Below are 17018 nucleotides of genomic sequence, written 5' to 3'. Positions count from 1 at the left end.
AAAGCCATAAACATGTGTATCCGAGTCTTCTATCAAAAGTTACAGCTATTCATATGAAGTTGTACAAAATAGCTTTCTTTCGCCAAGACAGTGTGTTTCTCACTGTTACATGCATTTGAATGGGGAACTCGACCGAAACAAAGTATAAGTTTTCATTATGTGAATAACTTGGAAATCTTAGCTCAAACAGCTGCAAAACCTGTTTGCCCAGCACGGGAACCTTGAGTTCTATAAGATAAAGCCATAAACATGTGTATCCGAGTCTTCTATCAAAAGTTACAGCTATTTATATGAAGTTGTACAAAAACGCTTTCTTTCGCCAAGACAGTGCGTTTCTCACTGTTACATGCATTTGAATGGGAAACTCCACCGAAACAAAGTATATGTTTTCATTATGTGAATAACTTGGAAATCTTAGCTCAAACAGCTGCAAAACCTGTTTGCCCAGCACGGAGACCTTGAGTTCTATAATATAAGGCCATAAACATGTTTGTCTGAGTCTTCTATCAAAAGTTACAGCTATTTCTATGAAGTTGTACAAAAACGCTTTCTTTCGCCAAGACAGTGCGTTTCTCACTGTTACATGCATTTGAATGGGGAACTCGACCGAAACAAAGTATAGGTTTTCATTATGTGAATAACTTGGAAATCTTAGCTCAAACAGCTGCAAAACCTGTTTGCCCAGCACGGGAACCTTGAGTTCTATAAGATAAAACCATAAACATGTGTATCCGAGTCTTCTATCAAAAGTTACAGCTATTTATATGAAGTTGTACAAAAACGCTTTCTTTCGCCAAGACAGTGCGTTTCTCACTGTTACATGATTTTGAATGGGAAACTCCACCGAAACAAAGTATAAGTTTTCATTATGTGAATAACTTGGAAATCTTAGCTCAAACAGCTGCAAAACCTGTTTGCCCAGCACGGAGACCTTGAGTTCTATAATATAAGGCCATAAACATGTTTGTCTGAGTCTTCTATCAAAAGTTACAGCTATTTATATGAAGTTGTACAAAAACGCTTTCTTTCGCCAAGACAGTGCGTTTCTCACTGTTACATGCATTTGAATGGGGAACTCGACCGAAACAAAGTATAGGTTTTCATTATGTGAATAACTTGGAAATCTTAGCTCAAACAGCTGCAAAACCTGTTTGCCCAGCACGGGAACCTTGAGTTCTATAAGATAAAGCCATAAACATGTGTATCCGAGTCTTCTATCAAAAGTTACAGCTATTTATATGAAGTTGTACAAAAACGCTTTCTTTCGCCAAGACAGTGCGTTTCTCACTGTTACATGATTTTGAATGGGAAACTCCACCGAAACAAAGTATAAGTTTTCATTATGTGAATAACTTGGAAATCTTAGCTCAAACAGCTGCAAAACCTGTTTGCCCAGCACGGAGACCTTGAGTTCTATAATATAAGGCCATAAACATGTTTGTCTGAGTCTTCTATCAAAAGTTACAGCTATTTATATGAAGTTGTACAAAAACGCTTTCTTTCGCCGAGACAGTGTGTTTCTCACTGTTACATGCATTTGAATGGGGAACTCGACCGAAACAAAGTATAGGTTTTCATTATGTGAATAACTTGGAAATCTTAGCTCAAACAGCTGCAAAACCTGTTTGCCCAGCACGGGAACCTTGAGTTCTATAAGATAAAGCCATAAACATGTGTATCCGAGTCTTCTATCAAAAGTTACAGCTATTCATATGAAGTTGTACAAAATAGCTTTCTTTCGCCAAGACAGTGCGTTTCTCACTGTTACATGCATTTGAATGGGGAACTCGACCGAAACAAAGTATAAGTTTTCATTATGTGAATAACTTGGAAATCTTAGCTCAAACAGCTGCAAAACCTGTTTGCCCAGCACGGGAACCTTGAGTTCTATAAGATAAAGCCATAAACATGTGTATCCGAGTCTTCTATCAAAAGTTACAGCTATTTATATGAAGTTGTACAAAAACGCTTTCTTTCGCCAAGACAGTGCGTTTCTCACTGTTACATGCATTTGAATGGGAAACTCCACCGAAACAAAGTATATGTTTTCATTATGTGAATAACTTGGAAATCTTAGCTCAAACAGCTGCAAAACCTGTTTGCCCAGCACGGAGACCTTGAGTTCTATAATATAAGGCCATAAACATGTTTGTCTGAGTCTTCTATCAAAAGTTACAGCTATTTCTATGAAGTTGTACAAAAACGCTTTCTTTCGCCAAGACAGTGCGTTTCTCACTGTTACATGCATTTGAATGGGGAACTCGACCGAAACAAAGTATAGGTTTTCATTATGTGAATAACTTGGAAATCTTAGCTCAAACAGCTGCAAAACCTGTTTGCCCAGCACGGGAACCTTGAGTTCTATAAGATAAAGCCATAAACATGTGTATCCGAGTCTTCTATCAAAAGTTACAGCTATTTATATGAAGTTGTACAAAAACGCTTTCTTTCGCCAAGACAGTGCGTTTCTCACTGTTACATGATTTTGAATGGGAAACTCCACCGAAACAAAGTATAAGTTTTCATTATGTGAATAACTTGGAAATCTTAGCTCAAACAGCTGCAAAACCTGTTTGCCCAGCACGGAGACCTTGAGTTCTATAATATAAGGCCATAAACATGTTTGTCTGAGTCTTCTATCAAAAGTTACAGCTATTTCTATGAAGTTGTACAAAAACGCTTTCTTTCGCCAAGACAGTGCGTTTCTCACTGTTACATGCATTTGAATGGGGAACTCGACCGAAACAAAGTATAGGTTTTCATTATGTGAATAACTTGGAAATCTTAGCTCAAACAGCTGCAAAACCTGTTTGCCCAGCACGGGAACCTTGAGTTCTATAAGATAAAGCCATAAACATGTGTATCCGAGTCTTCTATCAAAAGTTACAGCTATTCATATGAAGTTGTACAAAATAGCTTTCTTTCGCCAAGACAGTGTGTTTCTCACTGTTACATGCATTTGAATGGGGAACTCGACCGAAACAAAGTATAAGTTTTCATTATGTGAATAACTTGGAAATCTTAGCTCAAACAGCTGCAAAACCTGTTTGCCCAGCACGGGAACCTTGAGTTCTATAAGATAAAGCCATAAACATGTGTATCCGAGTCTTCTATCAAAAGTTACAGCTATTTATATGAAGTTGTACAAAAACGCTTTCTTTCGCCAAGACAGTGCGTTTCTCACTGTTACATGCATTTGAATGGGAAACTCCACCGAAACAAAGTATATGTTTTCATTATGTGAATAACTTGGAAATCTTAGCTCAAACAGCTGCAAAACCTGTTTGCCCAGCACGGAGACCTTGAGTTCTATAATATAAGGCCATAAACATGTTTGTCTGAGTCTTCTATCAAAAGTTACAGCTATTTCTATGAAGTTGTACAAAAACGCTTTCTTTCGCCAAGACAGTGCGTTTCTCACTGTTACATGCATTTGAATGGGGAACTCGACCGAAACAAAGTATAGGTTTTCATTATGTGAATAACTTGGAAATCTTAGCTCAAACAGCTGCAAAACCTGTTTGCCCAGCACGGGAACCTTGAGTTCTATAAGATAAAGCCATAAACATGTGTATCCGAGTCTTCTATCAAAAGTTACAGCTATTTATATGAAGTTGTACAAAAACGCTTTCTTTCGCCAAGACAGTGCGTTTCTCACTGTTACATGATTTTGAATGGGAAACTCCACCGAAACAAAGTATAAGTTTTCATTATGTGAATAACTTGGAAATCTTAGCTCAAACAGCTGCAAAACCTGTTTGCCCAGCACGGGAACCTTGAGTTCTATAAGATAAAGCCATAAACATGTGTATCCGAGTCTTCTATCAAAAGTTACAGCTATTCATATGAAGTTGTACAAAATAGCTTTCTTTCGCCAAGACAGTGTGTTTCTCACTGTTACATGCATTTGAATGGGGAACTCGACCGAAACAAAGTATAAGTTTTCATTATGTGAATAACTTGGAAATCTTAGCTCAAACAGCTGCAAAACCTGTTTGCCCAGCACGGGAACCTTGAGTTCTATAAGATAAAGCCATAAACATGTGTATCCGAGTCTTCTATCAAAAGTTACAGCTATTTATATGAAGTTGTACAAAAACGCTTTCTTTCGCCAAGACAGTGCGTTTCTCACTGTTACATGCATTTGAATGGGAAACTCCACCGAAACAAAGTATATGTTTTCATTATGTGAATAACTTGGAAATCTTAGCTCAAACAGCTGCAAAACCTGTTTGCCCAGCACGGAGACCTTGAGTTCTATAATATAAGGCCATAAACATGTTTGTCTGAGTCTTCTATCAAAAGTTACAGCTATTTCTATGAAGTTGTACAAAAACGCTTTCTTTCGCCAAGACAGTGCGTTTCTCACTGTTACATGCATTTGAATGGGGAACTCGACCGAAACAAAGTATAGGTTTTCATTATGTGAATAACTTGGAAATCTTAGCTCAAACAGCTGCAAAACCTGTTTGCCCAGCACGGGAACCTTGAGTTCTATAAGATAAAACCATAAACATGTGTATCCGAGTCTTCTATCAAAAGTTACAGCTATTTATATGAAGTTGTACAAAAACGCTTTCTTTCGCCAAGACAGTGCGTTTCTCACTGTTACATGATTTTGAATGGGAAACTCCACCGAAACAAAGTATAAGTTTTCATTATGTGAATAACTTGGAAATCTTAGCTCAAACAGCTGCAAAACCTGTTTGCCCAGCACGGAGACCTTGAGTTCTATAATATAAGGCCATAAACATGTTTGTCTGAGTCTTCTATCAAAAGTTACAGCTATTTATATGAAGTTGTACAAAAACGCTTTCTTTCGCCAAGACAGTGCGTTTCTCACTGTTACATGCATTTGAATGGGGAACTCGACCGAAACAAAGTATAGGTTTTCATTATGTGAATAACTTGGAAATCTTAGCTCAAACAGCTGCAAAACCTGTTTGCCCAGCACGGGAACCTTGAGTTCTATAAGATAAAGCCATAAACATGTGTATCCGAGTCTTCTATCAAAAGTTACAGCTATTTATATGAAGTTGTACAAAAACGCTTTCTTTCGCCAAGACAGTGCGTTTCTCACTGTTACATGATTTTGAATGGGAAACTCCACCGAAACAAAGTATAAGTTTTCATTATGTGAATAACTTGGAAATCTTAGCTCAAACAGCTGCAAAACCTGTTTGCCCAGCACGGAGACCTTGAGTTCTATAATATAAGGCCATAAACATGTTTGTCTGAGTCTTCTATCAAAAGTTACAGCTATTTATATGAAGTTGTACAAAAACGCTTTCTTTCGCCGAGACAGTGTGTTTCTCACTGTTACATGCATTTGAATGGGGAACTCGACCGAAACAAAGTATAGGTTTTCATTATGTGAATAACTTGGAAATCTTAGCTCAAACAGCTGCAAAACCTGTTTGCCCAGCACGGGAACCTTGAGTTCTATAAGATAAAGCCATAAACATGTGTATCCGAGTCTTCTATCAAAAGTTACAGCTATTCATATGAAGTTGTACAAAATAGCTTTCTTTCGCCAAGACAGTGCGTTTCTCACTGTTACATGCATTTGAATGGGGAACTCGACCGAAACAAAGTATAAGTTTTCATTATGTGAATAACTTGGAAATCTTAGCTCAAACAGCTGCAAAACCTGTTTGCCCAGCACGGGAACCTTGAGTTCTATAAGATAAAGCCATAAACATGTGTATCCGAGTCTTCTATCAAAAGTTACAGCTATTTATATGAAGTTGTACAAAAACGCTTTCTTTCGCCAAGACAGTGCGTTTCTCACTGTTACATGCATTTGAATGGGAAACTCCACCGAAACAAAGTATATGTTTTCATTATGTGAATAACTTGGAAATCTTAGCTCAAACAGCTGCAAAACCTGTTTGCCCAGCACGGAGACCTTGAGTTCTATAATATAAGGCCATAAACATGTTTGTCTGAGTCTTCTATCAAAAGTTACAGCTATTTCTATGAAGTTGTACAAAAACGCTTTCTTTCGCCAAGACAGTGCGTTTCTCACTGTTACATGCATTTGAATGGGGAACTCGACCGAAACAAAGTATAGGTTTTCATTATGTGAATAACTTGGAAATCTTAGCTCAAACAGCTGCAAAACCTGTTTGCCCAGCACGGGAACCTTGAGTTCTATAAGATAAAGCCATAAACATGTGTATCCGAGTCTTCTATCAAAAGTTACAGCTATTTATATGAAGTTGTACAAAAACGCTTTCTTTCGCCAAGACAGTGCGTTTCTCACTGTTACATGATTTTGAATGGGAAACTCCACCGAAACAAAGTATAAGTTTTCATTATGTGAATAACTTGGAAATCTTAGCTCAAACAGCTGCAAAACCTGTTTGCCCAGCACGGAGACCTTGAGTTCTATAATATAAGGCCATAAACATGTTTGTCTGAGTCTTCTATCAAAAGTTACAGCTATTTCTATGAAGTTGTACAAAAACGCTTTCTTTCGCCAAGACAGTGCGTTTCTCACTGTTACATGCATTTGAATGGGGAACTCGACCGAAACAAAGTATAGGTTTTCATTATGTGAATAACTTGGAAATCTTAGCTCAAACAGCTGCAAAACCTGTTTGCCCAGCACGGGAACCTTGAGTTCTATAAGATAAAGCCATAAACATGTGTATCCGAGTCTTCTATCAAAAGTTACAGCTATTCATATGAAGTTGTACAAAATAGCTTTCTTTCGCCAAGACAGTGTGTTTCTCACTGTTACATGCATTTGAATGGGGAACTCGACCGAAACAAAGTATAAGTTTTCATTATGTGAATAACTTGGAAATCTTAGCTCAAACAGCTGCAAAACCTGTTTGCCCAGCACGGGAACCTTGAGTTCTATAAGATAAAGCCATAAACATGTGTATCCGAGTCTTCTATCAAAAGTTACAGCTATTTATATGAAGTTGTACAAAAACGCTTTCTTTCGCCAAGACAGTGCGTTTCTCACTGTTACATGCATTTGAATGGGAAACTCCACCGAAACAAAGTATATGTTTTCATTATGTGAATAACTTGGAAATCTTAGCTCAAACAGCTGCAAAACCTGTTTGCCCAGCACGGAGACCTTGAGTTCTATAATATAAGGCCATAAACATGTTTGTCTGAGTCTTCTATCAAAAGTTACAGCTATTTCTATGAAGTTGTACAAAAACGCTTTCTTTCGCCAAGACAGTGCGTTTCTCACTGTTACATGCATTTGAATGGGGAACTCGACCGAAACAAAGTATAGGTTTTCATTATGTGAATAACTTGGAAATCTTAGCTCAAACAGCTGCAAAACCTGTTTGCCCAGCACGGGAACCTTGAGTTCTATAAGATAAAGCCATAAACATGTGTATCCGAGTCTTCTATCAAAAGTTACAGCTATTTATATGAAGTTGTACAAAAACGCTTTCTTTCGCCAAGACAGTGCGTTTCTCACTGTTACATGATTTTGAATGGGAAACTCCACCGAAACAAAGTATAAGTTTTCATTATGTGAATAACTTGGAAATCTTAGCTCAAACAGCTGCAAAACCTGTTTGCCCAGCACGGGAACCTTGAGTTCTATAAGATAAAGCCATAAACATGTGTATCCGAGTCTTCTATCAAAAGTTACAGCTATTCATATGAAGTTGTACAAAATAGCTTTCTTTCGCCAAGACAGTGTGTTTCTCACTGTTACATGCATTTGAATGGGGAACTCGACCGAAACAAAGTATAAGTTTTCATTATGTGAATAACTTGGAAATCTTAGCTCAAACAGCTGCAAAACCTGTTTGCCCAGCACGGGAACCTTGAGTTCTATAAGATAAAGCCATAAACATGTGTATCCGAGTCTTCTATCAAAAGTTACAGCTATTTATATGAAGTTGTACAAAAACGCTTTCTTTCGCCAAGACAGTGCGTTTCTCACTGTTACATGCATTTGAATGGGAAACTCCACCGAAACAAAGTATATGTTTTCATTATGTGAATAACTTGGAAATCTTAGCTCAAACAGCTGCAAAACCTGTTTGCCCAGCACGGAGACCTTGAGTTCTATAATATAAGGCCATAAACATGTTTGTCTGAGTCTTCTATCAAAAGTTACAGCTATTTCTATGAAGTTGTACAAAAACGCTTTCTTTCGCCAAGACAGTGCGTTTCTCACTGTTACATGCATTTGAATGGGGAACTCGACCGAAACAAAGTATAGGTTTTCATTATGTGAATAACTTGGAAATCTTAGCTCAAACAGCTGCAAAACCTGTTTGCCCAGCACGGGAACCTTGAGTTCTATAAGATAAAACCATAAACATGTGTATCCGAGTCTTCTATCAAAAGTTACAGCTATTTATATGAAGTTGTACAAAAACGCTTTCTTTCGCCAAGACAGTGCGTTTCTCACTGTTACATGCATTTGAATGGGGAACTCGACCGAAACAAAGTATATGTTTTCATTATGTGAATAACTTGGAAATCTTAGCTCAAACAGCTGCAAAACCTGTTTTCCCAGCACGGAGACCTTGAGTTCTATAATATAAGGCCATAAACATGTTTGTCTGAGTCTTCTATCAAAAGTTACAGCTATTTCTATGAAGTTGTACAAAAACGCTTTCTTTCGCCAAGACAGTGCGTTTCTCACTGTTACATGCATTTGAATGGGGAACTCGACCGAAACAAAGTATAGGTTTTCATTATGTGAATAACTTGGAAATCTTAGCTCAAACAGCTGCAAAACTTGTTTGCCCAGCACGGGAACCTTGAGTTCTATAAGATAAAGCCATAAACATGTGTATCCGAGTCTTCTATCAAAAGTTACAGCTATTCATATGAAGTTGTACAAAAACTCTTTCTTTCGCCAAGACAGTGCGTTTCTCACTGTTACATGCATTTGAATGGGGAACTCGACCGAAACAAAGTATATGATTTCATTATGTGAATAACTTGGAAATCTTAGCTCAAACAGCTGCAAAACCTCTTTTCCCAGCACGGGAACCTTGAGTTCTATAAGATAAAGCCATAAACATGTGTATCCGAGTCTTCTATCAAAAGTTACAGCTATTCATATGAAGTTGTACAAAATAGCTTTCTTTCGCCAAGACACTGCGCTTCTCACTGTTACATGCATTTGAATGGGGAACTCGACCGAAACAAAGTATAAGTTTTCATTATGTGAATAACTTGGAAATCTTAGCTCAAACAGCTGCAAAACCTGTTTTCCCAACACGGAGACCTTGAGTTCTATAAGATAAAGCCATAAACATATTTGTCTGAGTCTTCTATCAAAAGTTACAGCTATTTATATGAAGTTGTACAAAAACGCTTTCTTTCGCCAAGACAGTGCGTTTCTCACTGTTACATGCATTTGAATGGGGAACTCGACCGAAACAAAGTATAGGTTTTCATTATGTGAATAACTTGGAAATCTTAGCTCAAACAGCTGCAAAACCTGTTTGCCCAGCACGGGAACCTTGAGTTCTATAAGATAAAGCCATAAACATGTGTATCCGAGTCTTCTATCAAAAGTTACAGCTATTTATATGAAGTTGTACAAAAACGCTTTCTTTCGCCAAGACAGTGCGTTTCTCACTGTTACATGCATTTGAATGGGGAACTCCACCGAAACAAAGTATAGGTTTTCATTATGTGAATAACTTGGAAATCTTAGCTCAAACAGCTGCAAAACCTGTTTGCCCAGCACGGGAACCTTGAGTTCTATAAGATAAAGCCATAAACATGTGTATCCGAGTCTTCTATCAAAAGTTACAGCTATTTATATGAAGTTGTACAAAAACGCTTTCTTTCGCCAAGACAGTGCGTTTCTCACTGTTACATGCATTTGAATGGGAAACTCCACCGAAACAAAGTATATGTTTTCATTATGTGAATAACTTGGAAATCTTAGCTCAAACAGCTGCAAAACCTGTTTGCCCAGCACGGAGACCTTGAGTTCTATAATATAAGGCCATAAACATGTTTGTCTGAGTCTTCTATCAAAAGTTACAGCTATTTCTATGAAGTTGTACAAAAACGCTTTCTTTCGCCAAGACAGTGCGTTTCTCACTGTTACATGCATTTGAATGGGGAACTCGACCGAAACAAAGTATAGGTTTTCATTATGTGAATAACTTGGAAATCTTAGCTCAAACAGCTGCAAAACCTGTTTGCCCAGCACGGGAACCTTGAGTTCTATAAGATAAAGCCATAAACATGTGTATCCGAGTCTTCTATCAAAAGTTACAGCTATTCATATGAAGTTGTACAAAATAGCTTTCTTTCGCCAAGACACTGCGTTTCTCACTGTTACATGCATTTGAATGGGGAACTCGACCGAAACAAAGTATAAGTTTTCATTATGTGAATAACTTGGAAATCTTAGCTCAAACAGCTGCAAAACCTGTTTGCCCAGCACGGGAACCTTGAGTTCTATAAGATAAAGCCATAAACATGTGTATCCGAGTCTTCTATCAAAAGTTACAGCTATTTATATGAAGTTGTACAAAAACGCTTTCTTTCGCCAAGACAGTGCGTTTCTCACTGTTACATGCATTTGAATGGGGAACTCGACCGAAACAAAGTATAGGTTTTCATTATGTGAATAACTTGGAAATCTTAGCTCAAACAGCTGCAAAACCTGTTTGCCCAGCACGGGAACCTTGAGTTCTATAAGATAAAGCCATAAACATGTGTATCCGAGTCTTCTATCAAAAGTTACAGCTATTCATATGAAGTTGTACAAAATAGCTTTCTTTCGCCAAGACAGTGTGTTTCTCACTGTTACATGCATTTGAATGGGGAACTCGACCGAAACAAAGTATAAGTTTTCATTATGTGAATAACTTGGAAATCTTAGCTCAAACAGCTGCAAAACCTGTTTGCCCAGCACGGGAACCTTGAGTTCTATAAGATAAAGCCATAAACATGTGTATCCGAGTCTTCTATCAAAAGTTACAGCTATTTATATGAAGTTGTACAAAAACGCTTTCTTTCGCCAAGACAGTGCGTTTCTCACTGTTACATGCATTTGAATGGGAAACTCCACCGAAACAAAGTATATGTTTTCATTATGTGAATAACTTGGAAATCTTAGCTCAAACAGCTGCAAAACCTGTTTGCCCAGCACGGAGACCTTGAGTTCTATAATATAAGGCCATAAACATGTTTGTCTGAGTCTTCTATCAAAAGTTACAGCTATTTCTATGAAGTTGTACAAAAACGCTTTCTTTCGCCAAGACAGTGCGTTTCTCACTGTTACATGCATTTGAATGGGGAACTCGACCGAAACAAAGTATAGGTTTTCATTATGTGAATAACTTGGAAATCTTAGCTCAAACAGCTGCAAAACTTGTTTGCCCAGCACGGGAACCTTGAGTTCTATAAGATAAAGCCATAAACATGTGTATCCGAGTCTTCTATCAAAAGTTACAGCTATTCATATGAAGTTGTACAAAAACTCTTTCTTTCGCCAAGACAGTGCGTTTCTCACTGTTACATGCATTTGAATGGGGAACTCGACCGAAACAAAGTATATGATTTCATTATGTGAATAACTTGGAAATCTTAGCTCAAACAGCTGCAAAACCTCTTTTCCCAGCACGGGAACCTTGAGTTCTATAAGATAAAGCCATAAACATGTGTATCCGAGTCTTCTATCAAAAGTTACAGCTATTCATATGAAGTTGTACAAAATAGCTTTCTTTCGCCAAGACACTGCGCTTCTCACTGTTACATGCATTTGAATGGGGAACTCGACCGAAACAAAGTATAAGTTTTCATTATGTGAATAACTTGGAAATCTTAGCTCAAACAGCTGCAAAACCTGTTTTCCCAACACGGAGACCTTGAGTTCTATAAGATAAAGCCATAAACATATTTGTCTGAGTCTTCTATCAAAAGTTACAGCTATTTATATGAAGTTGTACAAAAACGCTTTCTTTCGCCAAGACAGTGCGTTTCTCACTGTTACATGCATTTGAATGGGGAACTCGACCGAAACAAAGTATAGGTTTTCATTATGTGAATAACTTGGAAATCTTAGCTCAAACAGCTGCAAAACCTGTTTGCCCAGCACGGGAACCTTGAGTTCTATAAGATAAAGCCATAAACATGTGTATCCGAGTCTTCTATCAAAAGTTACAGCTATTTATATGAAGTTGTACAAAAACGCTTTCTTTCGCCAAGACAGTGCGTTTCTCACTGTTACATGCATTTGAATGGGGAACTCGACCGAAACAAAGTATATGTTTTCATTATGTGAATAACTTGGAAATCTTAGCTCAAACAGCTGCAAAACCTGTTTTCCCAGCACGGAGACCTTGAGTTCTATAATATAAGGCCATAAACATGTTTGTCTGAGTCTTCTATCAAAAGTTACAGCTATTTCTATGAAGTTGTACAAAAACGCTTTCTTTCGCCAAGACAGTGCGTTTCTCACTGTTACATGCATTTGAATGGGGAACTCGACCGAAACAAAGTATAGGTTTTCATTATGTGAATAACTTGGAAATCTTAGCTCAAACAGCTGCAAAACTTGTTTGCCCAGCACGGGAACCTTGAGTTCTATAAGATAAAGCCATAAACATGTGTATCCGAGTCTTCTATCAAAAGTTACAGCTATTCATATGAAGTTGTACAAAAACTCTTTCTTTCGCCAAGACAGTGCGTTTCTCACTGTTACATGCATTTGAATGGGGAACTCGACCGAAACAAAGTATATGATTTCATTATGTGAATAACTTGGAAATCTTAGCTCAAACAGCTGCAAAACCTCTTTTCCCAGCACGGGAACCTTGAGTTCTATAAGATAAAGCCATAAACATGTGTATCCGAGTCTTCTATCAAAAGTTACAGCTATTCATATGAAGTTGTACAAAATAGCTTTCTTTCGCCAAGACACTGCGCTTCTCACTGTTACATGCATTTGAATGGGGAACTCGACCGAAACAAAGTATAAGTTTTCATTATGTGAATAACTTGGAAATCTTAGCTCAAACAGCTGCAAAACCTGTTTTCCCAACACGGAGACCTTGAGTTCTATAAGATAAAGCCATAAACATATTTGTCTGAGTCTTCTATCAAAAGTTACAGCTATTTATATGAAGTTGTACAAAAACGCTTTCTTTCGCCAAGACAGTGCGTTTCTCACTGTTACATGCATTTGAATGGGGAACTCGACCGAAACAAAGTATAGGTTTTCATTATGTGAATAACTTGGAAATCTTAGCTCAAACAGCTGCAAAACCTGTTTGCCCAGCACGGGAACCTTGAGTTCTATAAGATAAAGCCATAAACATGTGTATCCGAGTCTTCTATCAAAAGTTACAGCTATTTATATGAAGTTGTACAAAAACGCTTTCTTTCGCCAAGACAGTGCGTTTCTCACTGTTACATGCATTTGAATGGGGAACTCCACCGAAACAAAGTATAGGTTTTCATTATGTGAATAACTTGGAAATCTTAGCTCAAACAGCTGCAAAACCTGTTTGCCCAGCACGGGAACCTTGAGTTCTATAAGATAAAGCCATAAACATGTGTATCCGAGTCTTCTATCAAAAGTTACAGCTATTTATATGAAGTTGTACAAAAACGCTTTCTTTCGCCAAGACAGTGCGTTTCTCACTGTTACATGCATTTGAATGGGAAACTCCACCGAAACAAAGTATATGTTTTCATTATGTGAATAACTTGGAAATCTTAGCTCAAACAGCTGCAAAACCTGTTTGCCCAGCACGGAGACCTTGAGTTCTATAATATAAGGCCATAAACATGTTTGTCTGAGTCTTCTATCAAAAGTTACAGCTATTTCTATGAAGTTGTACAAAAACGCTTTCTTTCGCCAAGACAGTGCGTTTCTCACTGTTACATGCATTTGAATGGGGAACTCGACCGAAACAAAGTATAGGTTTTCATTATGTGAATAACTTGGAAATCTTAGCTCAAACAGCTGCAAAACCTGTTTGCCCAGCACGGGAACCTTGAGTTCTATAAGATAAAGCCATAAACATGTGTATCCGAGTCTTCTATCAAAAGTTACAGCTATTCATATGAAGTTGTACAAAATAGCTTTCTTTCGCCAAGACACTGCGTTTCTCACTGTTACATGCATTTGAATGGGGAACTCGACCGAAACAAAGTATAAGTTTTCATTATGTGAATAACTTGGAAATCTTAGCTCAAACAGCTGCAAAACCTGTTTTCCCAGCACGGAGACCTTGAGTTCTATAAGATAAAGCCATAAACATATTTGTCTGAGTCTTCTATCAAAAGTTACAGCTATTCATATGAAGTTGTACAAAATAGCTTTCTTTCGCCAAGACAGTGTGTTTCTCACTGTTACATGCATTTGAATGGGGAACTCGACCGAAACAAAGTATAAGTTTTCATTATGTGAATAACTTGGAAATCTTAGCTCAAACAGCTGCAAAACCTGTTTGCCCAGCACGGGAACCTTGAGTTCTATAAGATAAAGCCATAAACATGTGTATCCGAGTCTTCTATCAAAAGTTACAGCTATTTATATGAAGTTGTACAAAAACGCTTTCTTTCGCCAAGACAGTGCGTTTCTCACTGTTACATGCATTTGAATGGGAAACTCCACCGAAACAAAGTATATGTTTTCATTATGTGAATAACTTGGAAATCTTAGCTCAAACAGCTGCAAAACCTGTTTGCCCAGCACGGAGACCTTGAGTTCTATAATATAAGGCCATAAACATGTTTGTCTGAGTCTTCTATCAAAAGTTACAGCTATTTCTATGAAGTTGTACAAAAACGCTTTCTTTCGCCAAGACAGTGCGTTTCTCACTGTTACATGCATTTGAATGGGGAACTCGACCGAAACAAAGTATAGGTTTTCATTATGTGAATAACTTGGAAATCTTAGCTCAAACAGCTGCAAAACCTGTTTGCCCAGCACGGGAACCTTGAGTTCTATAAGATAAAGCCATAAACATGTGTATCCGAGTCTTCTATCAAAAGTTACAGCTATTCATATGAAGTTGTACAAAATAGCTTTCTTTCGCCAAGACACTGCGTTTCTCACTGTTACATGCATTTGAATGGGGAACTCGACCGAAACAAAGTATAAGTTTTCATTATGTGAATAACTTGGAAATCTTAGCTCAAACAGCTGCAAAACCTGTTTTCCCAGCACGGAGACCTTGAGTTCTATAAGATAAAGCCATAAACATATTTGTCTGAGTCTTCTATCAAAAGTTACAGCTATTTATATGAAGTTGTACAAAAACGCTTTCTTTCGCCAAGACAGTGCGTTTCTCACTGTTACATGCATTTGAATGGGGAACTCGACCGAAACAAAGTATAGGTTTTCATTATGTGAATAACTTGGAAATCTTAGCTCAAACAGCTGCAAAACCTGTTTGCCCAGCACGGGAACCTTGAGTTCTATAAGATAAAGCCATAAACATGTGTATCCGAGTCTTCTATCAAAAGTTACAGCTATTTATATGAAGTTGTACAAAAACGCTTTCTTTCGCCAAGACAGTGCGTTTCTCACTGTTACATGCATTTGAATGGGGAACTCGACCGAAACAAAGTATAGGTTTTCATTATGTGAATAACTTGGAAATCTTAGCTCAAACAGCTGCAAAACCTGTTTGCCCAGCACGGGAACCTTGAGTTCTATAAGATAAAGCCATAAACATGTGTATCCGAGTCTTCTATCAAAAGTTACAGCTATTCATATGAAGTTGTACAAAATAGCTTTCTTTCGCCAAGACAGTGTGTTTCTCACTGTTACATGCATTTGAATGGGGAACTCGACCGAAACAAAGTATAAGTTTTCATTATGTGAATAACTTGGAAATCTTAGCTCAAACAGCTGCAAAACCTGTTTGCCCAGCACGGGAACCTTGAGTTCTATAAGATAAAGCCATAAACATGTGTATCCGAGTCTTCTATCAAAAGTTACAGCTATTTATATGAAGTTGTACAAAAACGCTTTCTTTCGCCAAGACAGTGCGTTTCTCACTGTTACATGCATTTGAATGGGAAACTCCACCGAAACAAAGTATATGTTTTCATTATGTGAATAACTTGGAAATCTTAGCTCAAACAGCTGCAAAACCTGTTTGCCCAGCACGGAGACCTTGAGTTCTATAATATAAGGCCATAAACATGTTTGTCTGAGTCTTCTATCAAAAGTTACAGCTATTTCTATGAAGTTGTACAAAAACGCTTTCTTTCGCCAAGACAGTGCGTTTCTCACTGTTACATGCATTTGAATGGGGAACTCGACCGAAACAAAGTATAGGTTTTCATTATGTGAATAACTTGGAAATCTTAGCTCAAACAGCTGCAAAACCTGTTTGCCCAGCACGGGAACCTTGAGTTCTATAAGATAAAACCATAAACATGTGTATCCGAGTCTTCTATCAAAAGTTACAGCTATTTATATGAAGTTGTACAAAAACGCTTTCTTTCGCCAAGACAGTGCGTTTCTCACTGTTACATGCATTTGAATGGGGAACTCGACCGAAACAAAGTATATGTTTTCATTATGTGAATAACTTGGAAATCTTAGCTCAAACAGCTGCAAAACCTGTTTTCCCAGCACGGAGACCTTGAGTTCTATAATATAAGGCCATAAACATGTTTGTCTGAGTCTTCTATCAAAAGTTACAGCTATTTCTATGAAGTTGTACAAAAACGCTTTCTTTCGCCAAGACAGTGCGTTTCTCACTGTTACATGCATTTGAATGGGGAACTCGACCGAAACAAAGTATAGGTTTTCATTATGTGAATAACTTGGAAATCTTAGCTCAAACAGCTGCAAAACCTGTTTGCCCAGCACGGGAACCTTGAGTTCTATAAGATAAAGCCATAAACATGTGTATCCGAGTCTTCTATCAAAAGTTACAGCTATTCATATGAAGTTGTACAAAATAGCTTTCTTTCGCCAAGACAGTGCGTTTCTCACTGTTACATGCATTTGAATGGGAAACTCCACCGAAACAAAGTATAGGTTTTCATTATGTGAATAACTTGGAAATCTTAGCTCAAACAGC

The sequence above is a fragment of the Rhamphochromis longiceps genome, linkage group LG5 (genome assembly GCF_057381845.1).
Source record: "Rhamphochromis longiceps isolate RC_006_pf linkage group LG5, R_longiceps_female_GT1.1, whole genome shotgun sequence".
NCBI lineage: Eukaryota > Metazoa > Chordata > Actinopteri > Cichliformes > Cichlidae > Rhamphochromis > Rhamphochromis longiceps.
Note: the sequence above shows the minus strand (reverse complement) of the source record.